Source organism: Phyllobates terribilis, unplaced genomic scaffold (assembly GCF_046119375.1).
Source record: "Phyllobates terribilis strain yellow unplaced genomic scaffold, ASM4611937v1 Scaffold_1090__1_contigs__length_425415, whole genome shotgun sequence".
Classification (NCBI taxonomy): domain Eukaryota; kingdom Metazoa; phylum Chordata; class Amphibia; order Anura; family Dendrobatidae; genus Phyllobates; species Phyllobates terribilis.
In genome coordinates this window covers 312157-325113 of record NW_027363850.1, presented here as the reverse complement: position 1 = coordinate 325113, position 12957 = coordinate 312157, and the positions used below count along the sequence as shown (strand labels likewise).

Below are 12957 nucleotides of genomic sequence, written 5' to 3'. Positions count from 1 at the left end.
ACCCAAAAAGTTTGGTTGATTAGTCTGTGGCATTCTTTTAAACTGTTGCTTATGGCGGTCTCTGTGAGCTTCTCAGTGACATTCAGCCATCCAGGTATCCCGCCTGCAGTAGACGGAATGTGGCAATGGAACGCTGGCTGCGCGTGTCATAATAGGCTCTGAGCCTTTATATACCTGCGCACAGCAGCAGCCACCTTCAGTCTGCTGCTGGACAGCCAGCAGCAGCAGCAGCAGGAGAGGTAATTAATCAGCAACCCTCCTGCTAAGGGTAGACAGCTGCTCGTTCCACCCCCCCCCCGCCTTAATTGGTTCTCCTCCCTTCCAACGGTGTTGAGTCGGGTGGGAACAGCCGGGGGTTGAGGGTACTGTGCTAAAAGAGGTGGAGTTATGCAGATCTAAAACGCGTGGATTGCAGCAGCAGCAAGCCGAAAAGTGCAGGCATGTGAGGGATCTAGAGGTTGACAGCATGTCTTCTTAACGGGAGTCCAGGTGGCCATCTCCACAAATGGACTTTTCAGAATCCTTGGGTGGCACCGTAGTCGGAAACCAATTCTGGTTATCGCTTCTCGGCCTTTTGGCTAAGATCAAGTGTAGTATCTGTTCTTATCAGTTTAATATCTGATACGTCCCCTATCTGGGGACCATATATTAAATGGATTTTTAGAACAGGGAGATGGAAAAAGAGCTTGCTCTGTCCACTCCACGCATTGACCTGGTATTGCAGTATCTCCAGGACCGGTGCACCCCTTCTTTAATGCAGTTTCTAAAATCAGAAAGAATTGAATTCAATGCTTTTTGTTCATTTTGCTTGTTTGTCGGATTTTGGGATGGACTCTTTGGCTTTGCTTTTCTTCTCCTCATTGGATTTTTCATGTTAAAAGTTGCAGAAGCCAGATGACAAGCTCATTTTGGTTCAACTTCAGCAACTGTGCATTGCATTGCCATGTAATGTAATGTAATGCAATGCTATCTATCTAGCTCTCCCTCTATACTTCCTTTTGGATAAACAGACATATTAGGCAAGCATTTTGGAGCTTTCACCTAAATAACTACAGGTGGTGAGATAAGCTGCACAATATAATTGACCTTTCAGTATATTGTTGCACACACACCATCTATTTAGCAAATGCCCTTGTTATCAACAGCAGCCTTTTAAACTCACCTGAGCTAACAGGTATGTGAGCTGGTTACTCTGCTGCGCTTAAAATTTCTTTTTTGGTTTGCTACAATGCCTTTTCTGAAACGTTGTCTCCCTCTGCTGGAACACTGACTTCTTTCATTTAATGCCTGCAGACTATAAAAGAGAAACCAACCCAAAAAGTTTGGTTGATTAGTCTGTGGCATTCTTTTAAACTGTTGCTTATGGCGGTCTCTGTGAGCTTCTCAGTGACATTCAGCCATCCAGGTATCCCGCCTGCAGTAGACGGAATGTGGCAATGGAACGCTGGCTGCGCGTGTCATAATAGGCTCTGAGCCTTTATATACCTGCGCACAGCAGCAGCCACCTTCAGTCTGCTGCTGGACAGCCAGCAGCAGCAGCAGCAGGAGAGGTAATTAATCAGCAACCCTCCTGCTAAGGGTAGACAGCTGCTCGTTCCACCCCCCCCCCGGCTTAATTGGTTCTCCTCCCTTCCAACGGTGTTGAGGCGGGTGGGAACAGCCAGGGGTTGAGGGTACTGTGCTAAAAGAGGTGGAGTTATGCAGATCTAAAACGCGTGGATTGCAGCAGCAGCAAGCCGAAAAGTGCAGGCATGTGAGGGATCTAGAGGTTGACAGCATGTCTTCTTAACGGGAGTCCAGGTGGCCATCTCCACAAATGGACTTTTCAGAATCCTTGGGTGGCACCGTAGTCGGAAACCAATTCTGGTTATCGCTTCTCGGCCTTTTGGCTAAGATCAAGTGTAGTATCTGTTCTTATCAGTTTAATATCTGATACGTCCCCTATCTGGGGACCATATATTAAATGGATTTTTAGAACAGGGAGATGGAAAAAGAGCTTGCTCTGTCCACTCCACGCATTGACCTGGTATTGCAGTATCTCCAGGACCGGTGCACCCCTTCTTTAATGCAGTTTCTAAAATCAGAAAGAATTGAATTCAATGCTTTTTGTTCATTTTGCTTGTTTGTCGGATTTTGGGATGGACTCTTTGGCTTTGCTTTTCTTCTCCTCATTGGATTTTTCATGTTAAAAGTTGCAGAAGCCAGATGACAAGCTCATTTTGGTTCAACTTCAGCAACTGTGCATTGCATTGCCATGTAATGTAATGTAATGCAGTGCTATCTATCTAGCTCTCCCTCTATGCTTCCTTTTGGATAAACAGACATATTAGGCAAGCATTTTGGAGCTTTCACCTAAATAACTACAGGTGGTGAGATAAGCTGCACAATATAATTGACCTTTCAGTATATTGTTGCACACACACCATCTATTTAGCAAATGCCCTTGTTATCAACAGCAGCCTTTTAAACTCACCTGAGCTAACAGGTATGTGAGCTGGTTACTCTGCTGCGCTTAAAATTTCTTTTTTGGTTTGCTACAATGCCTTTTCTGAAACGTTGTCTCCCTCTGCTGGAACACTGACTTCTTTCATTTAATGCCTGCAGACTATAAAAGAGAAACCAACCCAAAAAGTTTGGTTGATTAGTCTGTGGCATTCTTTTAAACTGTTGCTTATGGCGGTCTCTGTGAGCTTCTCAGTGACATTCAGCCATCCAGGTATCCCGCCTGCAGTAGACGGAATGTGGCAATGGAACGCTGGCTGCGCGTGTCATAATAGGCTCTGAGCCTTTATATACCTGCGCACAGCAGCAGCCACCTTCAGTCTGCTGCTGGACAGCCAGCAGCAGCAGCAGCAGGAGAGGTAATTAATCAGCAACCCTCCTGCTAAGGGTAGACAGCTGCTCGTTCCACCCCCCCCCCCCGCCTTAATTGGTTCTCCTCCCTTCCAACGGTGTTGAGGCGGGTGGGAACAGCCGGGGGTTGAGGGTACTGTGCTAAAAGAGGTGGAGTTATGCAGATCTAAAACGCGTGGATTGCAGCAGCAGCAAGCCGAAAAGTGCAGGCATGTGAGGGATCTAGAGGTTGACAGCATGTCTTCTTAACGGGAGTCCAGGTGGCCATCTCCACAAATGGACTTTTCAGAATCCTTGGGTGGCACCGTAGTCGGAAACCAATTCTGGTTATCGCTTCTCGGCCTTTTGGCTAAGATCAAGTGTAGTATCTGTTCTTATCAGTTTAATATCTGATACGTCCCCTATCTGGGGACCATATATTAAATGGATTTTTAGAACAGGGAGATGGAAAAAGAGCTTGCTCTGTCCACTCCACGCATTGACCTGGTATTGCAGTATCTCCAGGACCGGTGCACCCCTTCTTTAATGCAGTTTCTAAAATCAGAAAGAATTGAATTCAATGCTTTTTGTTCATTTTGCTTGTTTGTCGGATTTTGGGATGGACTCTTTGGCTTTGCTTTTCTTCTCCTCATTGGATTTTTCATGTTAAAAGTTGCAGAAGCCAGATGACAAGCTCATTTTGGTTCAACTTCAGCAACTGTGCATTGCATTGCCATGTAATGTAATGTAATGCAATGCTATCTATCTAGCTCTCCCTCTATACTTCCTTTTGGATAAACAGACATATTAGGCAAGCATTTTGGAGCTTTCACCTAAATAACTACAGGTGGTGAGATAAGCTGCACAATATAATTGACCTTTCAGTATATTGTTGCACACACACCATCTATTTAGCAAATGCCCTTGTTATCAACAGCAGCCTTTTAAACTCACCTGAGCTAACAGGTATGTGAGCTGGTTACTCTGCTGCGCTTAAAATTTCTTTTTTGGTTTGCTACAATGCCTTTTCTGAAACGTTGTCTCCCTCTGCTGGAACACTGACTTCTTTCATTTAATGCCTGCAGACTATAAAAGAGAAACCAACCCAAAAAGTTTGGTTGATTAGTCTGTGGCATTCTTTTAAACTGTTGCTTATGGCGGTCTCTGTGAGCTTCTCAGTGACATTCAGCCATCCAGGTATACCGCCTGCAGTAGACGGAATGTGGCAATGGAACGCTGGCTGCGCGTGTCATAATAGGCTCTGAGCCTTTATATACCTGCGCACAGCAGCAGCCACCTTCAGTCTGCTGCTGGACAGCCAGCAGCAGCAGCAGCAGGAGAGGTAATTAATCAGCAACCCTCCTGCTAAGGGTAGACAGCTGCTCGTTCCACCCCCCCCCCCCCGCCTTAATTGGTTCTCCACCCTTCCAACGGTGTTGAGGCGGGTGGGAACAGCCGGGGGTTGAGGGTACTGTGCTAAAAGAGGTGGAGTTATGCAGATCTAAAACGCGTGGATTGCAGCAGCAGCAAGCCGAAAAGTGCAGGCATGTGAGGGATCTAGAGGTTGACAGCATGTCTTCTTAACGGGAGTCCAGGTGGCCATCTCCACAAATGGACTTTTCAGAATCCTTGGGTGGCACCGTAGTCGGAAACCAATTCTGGTTATCGCTTCTCGGCCTTTTGGCTAAGATCAAGTGTAGTATCTGTTCTTATCAGTTTAATATCTGATACGTCCCCTATCTGGGGACCATATATTAAATGGATTTTTAGAACAGGGAGATGGAAAAAGAGCTTGCTCTGTCCACTCCACGCATTGACCTGGTATTGCAGTATCTCCAGGACCGGTGCACCCCTTCTTTAATGCAGTTTCTAAAATCAGAAAGAATTGAATTCAATGCTTTTTGTTCATTTTGCTTGTTTGTCGGATTTTGGGATGGACTCTTTGGCTTTGCTTTTCTTCTCCTCATTGGATTTTTCATGTTAAAAGTTGCAGAAGCCAGATGACAAGCTCATTTTGGTTCAACTTCAGCAACTGTGCATTGCATTGCCATGTAATGTAATGTAATGCAATGCTATCTATCTAGCTCTCCCTCTATACTTCCTTTTGGATAAACAGACATATTAGGCAAGCATTTTGGAGCTTTCACCTAAATAACTACAGGTGGTGAGATAAGCTGCACAATATAATTGACCTTTCAGTATATTGTTGCACACACACCATCTATTTAGCAAATGCCCTTGTTATCAACAGCAGCCTTTTAAACTCACCTGAGCTAACAGGTATGTGAGCTGGTTACTCTGCTGCGCTTAAAATTTCTTTTTTGGTTTGCTACAATGCCTTTTCTGAAACGTTGTCTCCCTCTGCTGGAACACTGACTTCTTTCATTTAATGCCTGCAGACTATAAAAGAGAAACCAACCCAAAAAGTTTGGTTGATTAGTCTGTGGCATTCTTCTAAACTGTTGCTTATGGCGGTCTCTGTGAGCTTCTCAGTGACATTCAGCCATCCAGGTATCCCGCCTGCAGTAGACGGAATGTGGCAATGGAACGCTGGCTGCGCGTGTCATAATAGGCTCTGAGCCTTTATATACCTGCGCACAGCAGCAGCCACCTTCAGTCTGCTGCTGGACAGCCAGCAGCAGCAGCAGCAGGAGAGGAAATTAATCAGCAACCCTCCTGCTAAGGGTAGACAGCTGCTCGTTCCACCCCCCCCCCGCCTTAATTGGTTCTCCACCCTTCCAACGGTGTTGAGGCGGGTGGGAACAGCCGGGGGTTGAGGGTACTGTGCTAAAAGAGGTGGAGTTATGCAGATCTAAAACGCGTGGATTGCAGCAGCAGCAAGCCGAAAAGTGCAGGCATGTGAGGGATCTAGAGGTTGACAGCATGTCTTCTTAACGGGAGTCCAGGTGGCCATCTCCACAAATGGACTTTTCAGAATCCTTGGGTGGCACCGTAGTCGGAAACCAATTCTGGTTATCGCTTCTCGGCCTTTTGGCTAAGATCAAGTGTAGTATCTGTTCTTATCAGTTTAATATCTGATACGTCCCCTATCTGGGGACCATATATTAAATGGATTTTTAGAACAGGGAGATGGAAAAAGAGCTTGCTCTGTCCACTCCACGCATTGACCTGGTATTGCAGTATCTCCAGGACCGGTGCACCCCTTCTTTAATGCAGTTTCTAAAATCAGAAAGAATTGAATTCAATGCTTTTTGTTCATTTTGCTTGTTTGTCGGATTTTGGGATGGACTCTTTGGCTTTGCTTTTCTTCTCCTCATTGGATTTTTCATGTTAAAAGTTGCAGAAGCCAGATGACAAGCTCATTTTGGTTCAACTTCAGCAACTGTGCATTGCATTGCCATGTAATGTAATGTAATGCAATGCTATCTATCTAGCTCTCCCTCTATACTTCCTTTTGGATAAACAGACATATTAGGCAAGCATTTTGGAGCTTTCACCTAAATAACTACAGGTGGTGAGATAAGCTGCACAATATAATTGACCTTTCAGTATATTGTTGCACACACACCATCTATTTAGCAAATGCCCTTGTTATCAACAGCAGCCTTTTAAACTCACCTGAGCTAACAGGTATGTGAGCTGGTTACTCTGCTGCGCTTAAAATTTCTTTTTTGGTTTGCTACAATGCCTTTTCTGAAACGTTGTCTCCCTCTGCTGGAACACTGACTTCTTTCATTTAATGCCTGCAGACTATAAAAGAGAAACCAACCCAAAAAGTTTGGTTGATTAGTCTGTGGCTTTCTTTTAAACTGTTGCTTATGGCGGTCTCTGTGAGCTTCTCAGTGACATTCAGCCATCCAGGTATCCCGCCTGCAGTAGACGGAATGTGGCAATGGAACGCTGGCTGCGCGTGTCATAATAGGCTCTGAGCCTTTATATACCTGCGCACAGCAGCAGCCACCTTCAGTCTGCTGCTGGACAGCCAGCAGCAGCAGCAGCAGGAGAGGTAATTAATCAGCAACCCTCCTGCTAAGGGTAGACAGCTGCTCGTTCCACCCCCCCCCGCCTTAATTGGTTCTCCTCCCTTCCAACGGTGTTGAGGCGGGTGGGAACAGCCGGGGGTTGAGGGTACTGTGCTAAAAGAGGTGGAGTTATGCAGATCTAAAACGCGTGGATTGCAGCAGCAGCAAGCCGAAAAGTGCAGGCATGTGAGGGATCTAGAGGTTGACAGCATGTCTTCTTAACGGGAGTCCAGGTGGCCATCTCCACAAATGGACTTTTCAGAATCCTTGGGTGGCACCGTAGTCGGAAACCAAATCTGGTTATCGCTTCTCGGCCTTTTGGCTAAGATCAAGTGTAGTATCTGTTCTTATCAGTTTAATATCTGATACGTCCCCTATCTGGGGACCATATATTAAATGGATTTTTAGAACAGGGAGATGGAAAAAGAGCTTGCTCTGTCCACTCCACGCATGGACCTGGTATTGCAGTATCTCCAGGACCGGTGCACCCCTTCTTTAATGCAGTTTCTAAAATCAGAAAGAATTGAATTCAATGCTTTTGTTCATTTTGCTTGTTTGTCGGATTTTGAGATGGACTCTTTGGCTTTGCTTTTCTTCTCCTCATTGGATTTTTCATGTTAAAAGTTGCAGAAGCCAGATGACAAGCTCATTTTGGTTCAACTTCAGCAACTGTGCATTGCATTGCCATGTAATGTAATGTAATGCAATGCTATCTATCTAGCTCTCCCTCTATACTTCCTTTTGGATAAACAGACATATTAATCAAGCATTTTGGAGCTTTCACCTAAATAACTACAGGTGGTGAGATAAGCTGCACAATATAATTGACCTTTCAGTATATTGTTGCACACACACCATCTATTTAGCAAATGCCCTTATTATCAACAGCAGCCTTTTAAACTCACCTGAGCTAACAGGTATGTGAGCTGGTTACTCTGCTGCGCTTAAAATTTCTTTTTTGGTTTGCTACAATGCCTTTTCTGAAACGTTGTCTCCCTCTGCTGGAACACTGACTTCTTTCATTTAATGCCTGCAGACTATAAAAGAGAAACCAACCCAAAAAGTTTGGTTGATTAGTCTGTGGCATTCTTTTAAACTGTTGCTTATGGCGGTCTCTGTGAGCTTCTCAGTGACATTCAGCCATCCAGGTATCCCGCCTGCAGTAGACGGAATGTGGCAATGGAACGCTGGCTGCGCGTGTCATAATAGGCTCTGAGCCTTTATATACCTGCGCACAGCAGCAGCCACCTTCAGTCTGCTGCTGGACAGCCAGCAGCAGCAGCAGCAGGAGAGGTAATTAATCAGCAACCCTCCTGCTAAGGGTAGACAGCTGCTCGTTCCACCCCCCCCCCGCCTTAATTGGTTCTCCTCCCTTCCAACGGTGTTGAGGCAGGTGGGAACAGCCGGGGGTTGAGGGTACTGTGCTAAAAGAGGTGGAGTTATGCAGATCTAAAACGCGTGGATTGCAGCAGCAGCAAGCCGAAAAGTGCAGGCATGTGAGGGATCTAGAGGTTGACAGCATGTCTTCTTAACGGGAGTCCAGGTGGCCATCTCCACAAATGGACTTTTCAGAATCCTTGGGTGGCACCGTAGTTGGAAACCAATTCTGGTTATCGCTTCTCGGCCTTTTGGCTAAGATCAAGTGTAGTATCTGTTCTTATCAGTTTAATATCTGATACGTCCCCTATCTGGGGACCATATATTAAATGGATTTTTAGAACAGGGAGATGGAAAAAGAGCTTGCTCTGTCCACTCCACGCATTGACCTGGTATTGCAGTATCTCCAGGACCGGTGCACCCCTTCTTTAATGCAGTTTCTAAAATCAGAAAGAATTGAATTCAATGCTTTTTGTTCATTTTGCTTGTTTGTCGGATTTTGGGATGGACTCTTTGGCTTTGCTTTTCTTCTCCTCATTGGATTTTTCATGTTAAAAGTTGCAGAAGCCAGATGACAAGCTCATTTTGGTTCAACTTCAGCAACTGTGCATTGCATTGCCATGTAATGTAATGTAATGCAATGCTATCTATCTAGCTCTCCCTCTATGCTTCCTTTTGGATAAACAGACATATTAGGCAAGCATTTTGGAGCTTTCACCTAAATAACTACAGGTGGTGAGATAAGCTGCACAATATAATTGACCTTTCAGTATATTGTTGCACACACACCATCTATTTAGCAAATGCCCTTGTTATCAACAGCAGCCTTTTAAACTCACCTGAGCTAACAGGTATGTGAGCTGGTTACTCTGCTGCGCTTAAAATTTCTTTTTTGGTTTGCTACAATGCCTTTTCTGAAACGTTGTCTCCCTCTGCTGGAACACTGACTTCTTTCATTTAATGCCTGCAGACTATAAAAGAGAAACCAACCCAAAAAGTTTGGTTGATTAGTCTGTGGCATTCTTTTAAACTGTTGCTTATGGCGGTCTCTGTGAGCTTCTCAGTGACATTCAGCCATCCAGGTATCCCGCCTGCAGTAGACGGAATGTGGCAATGGAACGCTGGCTGCGCGTGTCATAATAGGCTCTGAGCCTTTATATACCTGCGCACAGCAGCAGCCACCTTCAGTCTGCTGCTGGACAGCCAGCAGCAGCAGCAGCAGGAGAGGTAATTAATCAGCAACCCTCCTGCTAAGGGTAGACAGCTGCTCGTTCCACCCCCCCCCCGCCTTAATTGGTTCTCCTCCCTTCCAACGGTGTTGAGGCGGGTGGGAACAGCCGGGGGTTGAGGGTACTGTGCTAAAAGAGGTGGAGTTATGCAGATCTAAAACGCGTGGATTGCAGCAGCAGCAAGCCGAAAAGTGCAGGCATGTGAGGGATCTAGAGGTTGACAGCATGTCTTCTTAACGGGAGTCCAGGTGGCCATCTCCACAAATGGACTTTTCAGAATCCTTGGGTGGCACCGTAGTCGGAAACCAATTCTGGTTATCGCTTCTCGGCCTTTTGGCTAAGATCAAGTGTAGTATCTGTTCTTATCAGTTTAATATCTGATACGTCCCCTATCTGGGGACCATATATTAAATGGATTTTTAGAACAGGGAGATGGAAAAAGAGCTTGCTCTGTCCACTCCACGCATTGACCTGGTATTGCAGTATCTCCAGGACCGGTGCACCCCTTCTTTAATGCAGTTTCTAAAATCAGAAAGAATTGAATTCAATGCTTTTTGTTCATTTTGCTTGTTTGTCGGATTTTGGGATGGACTCTTTGGCTTTGCTTTTCTTCTCCTCATTGGATTTTTCATGTTAAAAGTTGCAGAAGCCAGATGACAAGCTCATTTTGGTTCAACTTCAGCAACTGTGCATTGCATTGCCATGTAATGTAATGTAATGCAATGCTATCTATCTAGCTCTCCCTCTATACTTCCTTTTGGATAAACAGACATATTAGGCAAGCATTTTGGAGCTTTCACCTAAATAACTACAGGTGGTGAGATAAGCTGCACAATATAATTGACCTTTCAGTATATTGTTGCACACACACCATCTATTTAGCAAATGCCCTTGTTATCAACAGCAGCCTTTTAAACTCACCTGAGCTAACAGGTATGTGAGCTGGTTACTCTGCTGCGCTTAAAATTTCTTTTTTGGTTTGCTACAATGCCTTTTCTGAAACGTTGTCTCCCTCTGCTGGAACACTGACTTCTTTCATTTAATGCCTGCAGACTATAAAAGAGAAACCAACCCAAAAAGTTTGGTTGATTAGTCTGTGGCATTCTTTTAAACTGTTGCTTATGGCGGTCTCTGTGAGCTTCTCAGTGACATTCAGCCATCCAGGTATCCCGCCTGCAGTAGACGGAATGTGGCAATGGAACTCTGGCTGCGCGTGTCATAATAGGCTCTGAGCCTTTATATACCTGCGCACAGCAGCAGCCACCTTCAGTCTGCTGCTGGACAGCCAGCAGCAGCAGCAGCAGGAGAGGTAATTAATCAGCAACCCTGCTGCTAAGGGTAGACAGCTGCTCGTTCCACCCCCCCCCGCCTTAATTGGTTCTCCTCCCTTCCAACGGTGTTGAGGCGGGTGGGAACAGCCGGGGGTTGAGGGTACTGTGCTAAAAGAGGTGGAGTTATGCAGATCTAAAACGCGTGGATTGCAGCAGCAGCAAGCCGAAAAGTGCAGGCATGTGAGGGATCTAGAGGTTGACAGCATGTCTTCTTAACGGGAGTCCAGTTGGCCATCTCCACAAATGGACTTTTCAGAATCCTTGGGTGGCACCGTAGTCGGAAACCAATTCTGGTTATCGCTTCTCGGCCTTTTGGCTAAGATCAAGTGTAGTATCTGTTCTTATCAGTTTAATATCTGATACGTCCCCTATCTGGGGACCATATATTAAATGGATTTTTAGAACAGGGAGATGGAAAAAGAGCTTGCTCTGTCCACTCCACGCATTGACCTGGTATTGCAGTATCTCCAGGACCGGTGCACCCCTTCTTTAATGCAGTTTCTAAAATCAGAAAGAATTGAATTCAATGCTTTTTGTTCATTTTGCTTGTTTGTCGGATTTTGGGATGGACTCTTTGGCTTTGCTTTTCTTCTCCTCATTGGATTTTTCATGTTAAAAGTTGCAGAAGCCAGATGACAAGCTCATTTTGGTTCAACTTCAGCAACTGTGCATTGCATTGCCATGTAATGTAATGTAATGCAATGCTATCTATCTAGCTCTCCCTCTATACTTCCTTTTGGATAAACAGACATATTAGGCAAGCATTTTGGAGCTTTCACCTAAATAACTACAGGTGGTGAGATAAGCTGCACAATATAATTGACCTTTCAGTATATTGTTGCACACACACCATCTATTTAGCAAATGCCCTTGTTATCAACAGCAGCCTTTTAAACTCACCTGAGCTAACAGGTATGTGAGCTGGTTACTCTGCTGCGCTTAAAATTTCTTTTTTGGTTTGCTACAATGCCTTTTCTGAAACGTTGTCTCCCTCTGCTGGAACACTGACTTCTTTCATTTAATGCCTGCAGACTATAAAGGAGAAACCAACCCAAAAAGTTTGGTTGATTAGTCTGTGGCATTCTTTTAAACTGTTGCTTATGGCGGTCTCTGTGAGCTTCTCAGTGACATTCAGCCATCCAGGTATCCCGCCTGCAGTAGACGGAATGTGGCAATGGAACGCTGGCTGCGCGTGTCATAATAGGCTCTGAGCCTTTATATACCTGCGCACAGCAGCAGCCACCTTCAGTCTGCTGCTGGACAGCCAGCAGCAGCAGCAGCAGGAGAGGTAATTAATCAGCAACCCTCCTGCTAAGGGTAGACAGCTGCTCGTTCCACCCCCCCCCCGCCTTAATTGGTTCTCCTCCCTTCCAACGGTGTTGAGGCGGGTGGGAACAGCCGGGGGTTGAGGGTACTGTGCTAAAAGAGGTGGAGTTATGCAGATCTAAAACGCGTGGATTGCAGCAGCAGCAAGCCGAAAAGTGCAGGCATGTGAGGGATCTAGAGGTTGACAGCATGTCTTCTTAACGGGAGTCCAGGTGGCCATCTCCACAAATGGACTTTTCAGAATCCTTGGGTGGCACCGTAGTCGGAAACCAATTCTGGTTATCGCTTCTCGGCCTTTTGGCTAAGATCAAGTGTAGTATCTGTTCTTATCAGTTTAATATCTGATACGTCCCCTATCTGGGGACCATATATTAAATGGATTTTTAGAACAGGGAGATGGAAAAAGAGCTTGCTCTGTCCACTCCACGCATTGATCTGGTATTGCAGTATCTCCAGGACCGGTGCACCCCTTCTTTAATGCAGTTTCTAAAATCAGAAAGAATTGAATTCAATGCTTTTTGTTCATTTTGCTTGTTTGTCGGATTTTGGGATGGACTCTTTGGCTTTGCTTTTCTTCTCCTCATTGGATTTTTCATGTTAAAAGTTGCAGAAGCCAGATGACAAGCTCATTTTGGTTCAACTTCAGCAACTGTGCATTGCATTGCCATGTAATGTAATGTAATGCAATGCTATCTATCTAGCTCTCCCTCTATACTTCCTTTTGGATAAACAGACATATTAGGCAAGCATTTTGGAGCTTTCACCTAAATAACTACAGGTGGTGAGATAAGCTGCACAATATAATTGACCTTTCAGTATATTGTTGCACACACACCATCTATTTAGCAAATGCCCTTGTTATCAACAGCAGCCTTTTAA

General features: G+C 45.2%; 10 non-coding genes across 10 annotated transcripts; all 10 read left to right on the top strand.

The window, feature by feature from the left end:
- The first annotated feature begins 558 nt into the window (after positions 1–558).
- On the top strand, positions 559–749 carry LOC141242909 (U2 spliceosomal RNA). Its single transcript, XR_012307264.1, has one exon. It is a non-coding gene; the product is annotated as a U2 spliceosomal RNA (small nuclear RNA).
- A 1120-nt stretch (positions 750–1869) lies between these two features.
- LOC141242908 (U2 spliceosomal RNA) lies at positions 1870–2060 on the top strand. Its single transcript, XR_012307263.1, has one exon. It is a non-coding gene; the product is annotated as a U2 spliceosomal RNA (small nuclear RNA).
- A 1122-nt stretch (positions 2061–3182) lies between these two features.
- On the top strand, positions 3183–3373 carry LOC141242907 (U2 spliceosomal RNA). Its single transcript, XR_012307262.1, has one exon. It is a non-coding gene; the product is annotated as a U2 spliceosomal RNA (small nuclear RNA).
- Positions 3374–4496: 1123 nt separating this feature from the next.
- On the top strand, positions 4497–4687 carry LOC141242905 (U2 spliceosomal RNA). Its single transcript, XR_012307260.1, has one exon. It is a non-coding gene; the product is annotated as a U2 spliceosomal RNA (small nuclear RNA).
- Positions 4688–5807: 1120 nt separating this feature from the next.
- Positions 5808–5998, top strand: LOC141242904 (U2 spliceosomal RNA). The gene has a single exon (XR_012307259.1). It is a non-coding gene; the product is annotated as a U2 spliceosomal RNA (small nuclear RNA).
- Positions 5999–7117: 1119 nt separating this feature from the next.
- LOC141242956 (U2 spliceosomal RNA) lies at positions 7118–7308 on the top strand. Its single transcript, XR_012307308.1, has one exon. It is a non-coding gene; the product is annotated as a U2 spliceosomal RNA (small nuclear RNA).
- A 1119-nt stretch (positions 7309–8427) lies between these two features.
- On the top strand, positions 8428–8618 carry LOC141242903 (U2 spliceosomal RNA). Its single transcript, XR_012307258.1, has one exon. It is a non-coding gene; the product is annotated as a U2 spliceosomal RNA (small nuclear RNA).
- Positions 8619–9738: 1120 nt separating this feature from the next.
- LOC141242902 (U2 spliceosomal RNA) lies at positions 9739–9929 on the top strand. The gene has a single exon (XR_012307257.1). It is a non-coding gene; the product is annotated as a U2 spliceosomal RNA (small nuclear RNA).
- Positions 9930–11048: 1119 nt separating this feature from the next.
- Positions 11049–11239, top strand: LOC141242901 (U2 spliceosomal RNA). The gene has a single exon (XR_012307256.1). It is a non-coding gene; the product is annotated as a U2 spliceosomal RNA (small nuclear RNA).
- A 1120-nt stretch (positions 11240–12359) lies between these two features.
- Positions 12360–12550, top strand: LOC141242942 (U2 spliceosomal RNA). Its single transcript, XR_012307295.1, has one exon. It is a non-coding gene; the product is annotated as a U2 spliceosomal RNA (small nuclear RNA).
- The last annotated feature ends 407 nt before the right edge of the window (positions 12551–12957 follow it).